At 47.1% G+C, this 4,485-nt stretch overlaps 1 protein-coding gene across 3 annotated transcripts in view; it reads right to left on the reverse strand.

Moving 5' to 3' along the window:
- Window positions 1-1,487, reverse strand: part of LOC103374709 (deoxyribonuclease-1-like) — a 13,223-nt gene extending 11,736 nt beyond the window's left edge. For all 3 annotated transcript variants that reach the window (XM_008304838.1, XM_008304839.1, XM_008304837.1), the window contains exon 1: window positions 1,426-1,487. The gene's annotated coding sequence lies outside the window, so the exon portion shown is untranslated. The remainder of the gene's footprint in view (window positions 1-1,425) is intronic.
- Between the last annotated feature and the right edge of the window lie 2,998 nt (window positions 1,488-4,485).

Below are 4,485 nucleotides of genomic sequence, written 5' to 3' on the forward strand. Positions count from 1 at the left end.
GTCTACAGGTGAGTCTACAGGGGGGTCTACAGGGGGGTCTACAGGTGAGTCTACAGGCGAGTCTGCAGGCGGGTCTGCAGGTGAGTTTACAGGTGAGTGAGTGTGCAGCTGAGCTCAGGTGTGTTCAGGCTCCTCCCAGCTCTGCGGCCGGTCGGACCGGAGGATCAACTTCCTCAAACATCTTGTCAACACTTCAGCAGCAGATTAACGTGGGTCAGAACGAGGCTCGGTTCAACGGAAACACGCTGAGAGGCTGTGATCGGACAGATTTACAGTTCTGCCAGAACCACAGAACAGAACAGAACCACAGAACTACAGACAAACAGAACTACAGACAAACAGAACCACAGAACCACACTTCAGACTGCAGAAACCGTCCCAAAGCTGCTGACTGACAGAACCAGTCAGACTCCATTAAAACTAGCGTCTCACGGTGAGCTCTGTAGAACCATTCACTGTTTTTTTTGGGACAGAACCAGGTTTTTGGTCATTTTCACACTTCCTTGACATTTGAAGCGGTTCTGAACTGGTTTCATGGGGAAGTTCTGAGAGCAGAAGGCTGAGATCGTTCCCACCATCTCCACAGAACCTTCCCCTGATCTATCCTGGACTTGGGACACGTTTCTGTCTGCAAATGGACCGGGTCCTGAAACGCTGCCATCTGGACCTCGGTGCTGATTGGTTCAACAGCAGCAGCAACAACAACAAACGTCTCGGTTCCTAAAGTTAATCCACAAACTGTGAGTGAGGATCTGGTTCTGTTCTGGGTGACTGAAGTCTTCAGTGCTGGTCGACAGAACAGAACCGAGGTTCTCTGACTTTAAATATCAAATCGTTTGTTAACACAGAGATGAAGTAACTTCTGAACGTGTTGGTTCTGATTTAAATCAGATCCTGTTTGAGCTGCAGACCGACACCGAGGAGTTCTCTAACCGTTCTGTGGACCCGTCCACCAGTCCCACCTCCTCCCTGCTCCACTCTGAGGCTCCTGGTCACAGCAACAGGTTCAGTTTCTGTGCAGCTTTAAACTCCCGACGGACCCTGAACGCACCACGTTAATGGCTCATCTCCAGTTTCTGCTCTGAACGTTCACAAGTTAATGTTTAACGTCAGTTCACCTCAAACACACAAAACAGATTCAACAGTTCGACTTAGTCAATGTCTCTGGACGGTTCTGGACGGTTCTGGAAGGTTCTGGACGGTCGGAGCTGAATCGAAGCGTCTCTTTTCTACCAAACTAAATGTTTCAGACAGATTCAGCTGAACTCAAAGAGGATCCAGAAAGTCTTTAATTAATCACATCAGTGTCACAAGATTAAAGCAGGAAGTTCAGAAAATGAATTAAAACCCAAACGGACCTCTGGATACTGGATCTGAGCCGGTTCTGGTTCTGGTTCAGTACAAACAGAGCTGCTGCTTTCTTACCTGTTCAGGTGAGTCGACCGTGTGGCGCTTGTCTGGGTGGAGGCTCGCTACCTGCCGCTGGTGTCACCTGACGCCCCGCCCACCTGCAGCAGCTTCCTGTCTGACGCAGCGTGGCCACGCCCACCAGACGCTGCGTTCAGGGTCGGTTGGAGACATGAGCTCACCTCTTTGGTCTCAGATTCAGTGTTTCATATTTCAGCCTGATGGGTTCTAATGTGGACCACCGTACCGTCCCAACGCTTTAATAAACGCAAAATAAACATTAAGTCACTGATTTAAATAAACTGTTTACATAATAACAATAAACTTTGATAGTTGGCCTGATATTGTTCCATCAACTTAAGAGTTTGTTTTCTGGGTCGGTTCATTCACAGCTAAACAGGAGCTGGTGTCATTCATGTAAACTGGCTTAAAAACTTTTTCTTCAGATGTTATTTTATTAACGTGGAAACATCAAATGGAACAACTGAGTTTTTTGAGTTAATGCCTTAAAGTCTGACGTTTCTGCTGCCATCATTAAATCAAGGATTCAAGGCTTTTATTGGTCACAGACACAGTTACAGCAACAGGCAGTGAAATGTGTTGTGTACCTGCTCCACACCGAAACTATAAAAATAACATAAATAAGAATGAAGAACAAAACACACAAGAAGAAGCTCCTCCTCATCCTCTCTGTTTGCCTTCAGGCAGCGGTAGCGCCGCCCTGGTGGCAGCAGAGAGAACAGCCTGTGGCTGGGGTGGGTGGCTCACTGAGATCTTCCTGCCTTTAACCTGCATCGTTTGGTGTTGTTGTCCTGCAGGTTGGGGAGGGTGGTTCTGATGGAGCGGACCACCCTCCTCAGGGCCCAGAAGTCCTGCTGGGTGCTGCTGCCCGTCCAGGTGCTGATGCTCCCAGCCACAACACTCTCATGGTGCAGGTGTAGAAGCTCCTGGGCACCTTGAGAGGGAGCTTAAAGTCTCTCAGGCATCGGAGGAGGTCGAGACGCTGTGGAGCTTCTTATATGTTCAAGTCAAAGCACTGTCGGCTCATCTGACACGTACTCGCTGCTACTTTCAGGCTTCCCGGTGAACCAGGAACGACTCTGCAGCTACCACGTGTCCTTCATGTTTTACATCCTGAAAAGGCCGTTTTGATCCAAAGTTGTTTTTGTGCTTTAATCAAAACTTATTTTCTACATTTCTTGGTTGTTTTATTTATAAGGTTTGATTATTAACAACAAATTCAAAACTGATGGAGGGCAAACATTTTGCAGGAAAGGGAAGAGAAGACCTGCAGCAAAGGGTGGTGAGTCCAACCCACGACTGCTGCACTGGGGAACAATAGCTAACTACAGCTAACCACGGCTAACTACGGCTAACCACGGCTAACCACGGCTAACTATGGCTAACCACGGCTAACCACGGCTAACCACGGCTAACCACGGCTAACCACAACCCTGTTCATGGGTCGCTGCTCAGCCAGGTGAGCTCCAGGGGCGCCCACTCACACCTAGAACTTTAATAGAACTTTCATCAGTGCTATTTAAGCTCAAGCCGGCAGCATTTAAACACGTGATGATTGTTGTTCCTGTTCAATAACAGAACCGTCATGCGTCACTTTAACTCACAGAAAAAGGTTCTGTGATGTGTGGTTCCAACCAACAGAGAACCTTCAGGAAAACAAACCTCAGAGACTCCACCGGTTCTGTCAGAACGTTCCATCGACACACCACAGAACCTTCGTGATCGTGCTCTATGTCGGTAGAAGGTTCTGCAGTCAGAACCAGCCTCCCACCAGGGCGGTTCTGATCCGGAGCGGCTGCAGCAGGAACCAGACTCAGACAGCTGTAATAAATAAAGAGCTTTAATACTGATGTGGTGTAAATATGTCAGTAAACACAGTAAACAGAGCAAACACAGATTCTCTCGTCTCTCGTCTCAGACTGGAAGATCAACGAGGAGCATAGAAGTTATCTGGAAGATTCCCATCATGCAGTGCAGTTTATTGCAGATAACTTTGGTACAACAGAGACGTGGGTTCTTACAGAAGCAGAGAAAACAGACTGATCCTGACCATCTGATCACATCTCAATCACTCCTGATCAATTATTATATCACCAACAATGAAATCTATAAAATCAGACGCAGCAGCAGCGAGAATCAGCTCAGATCTGATTCTGACATGTGAACCTGATCGATCAGGAACATCGATCTGATTGATCTGAGTCAGACGTCTGTTTTCTGTGCAGCTGAACAGCAGCGAGTCGATCATGTGATAATCAATAACACGTAGTGGCTGTAAACTGCAGGTACATTCATTTACACTCAGCGTCAACGTGGCTGAAGGACCTTTGACTCCGCCCCCTTCGCATGACATCATTCATAAACAGATTCACAGAAACGTGAGTAACGAACACCAACAGCCTCCAAGTTTCACTGCTCACATACATCTCTGTCTGAAGTTCTGAGGCTCAGACATGATGGAAACAGTCCATTAAGGTGATCAATCTGGACCCTCCTCTGTGGACTTCAAGGACCTGGACCTCTGGAACATTCACAGTCTGAAGGTAGAACTCTGGTCAGCAGATAAAGGTGCTGCAGAAACAGAACCAGATGTTCTGAGGAGGTTCTGGAGGGACTCTGGTCAGGTTTGGTTGGTTCTATGTGGAACCATCTTTTCCATAATGAGATAAATGATCTCTCATAGTTCCATTCTTTCTTTGTTGTCCTCTGATTGGCTGGTCCTCATACTCACCTGATGTAGGAGGAGCCCTGTGATTGGCTGAAACCTGAAATGTCAGGATGTTTCTGGAGCCAGCAGTTCTACGTTCCACGTGTTCTCAGACATGAGGCTCAGAAAAGCAGCAGGACGTGGAGGCTGTTGGTGGACGTTGCTCTCACACACAAACATGTTTACAGCAGATCAAACAATCTGATCAGTTATTATTATTGTCTCCTTATCAATAATTCTCTATTGCTAATATTTCTTCACAGCTAAAAAATAAAGATTCACATCAGCAACGACAGCAAACCGCTTCAAATATCAACACTAACACCGGCTGGAGAGAAGTCGGAGGACTA

The sequence above is a fragment of the Stegastes partitus genome, unplaced genomic scaffold (genome assembly GCF_000690725.1).
Source record: "Stegastes partitus isolate 25-593 unplaced genomic scaffold, Stegastes_partitus-1.0.2 Scaffold2332, whole genome shotgun sequence".
Lineage (NCBI taxonomy): Eukaryota > Metazoa > Chordata > Actinopteri > Pomacentridae > Stegastes > Stegastes partitus.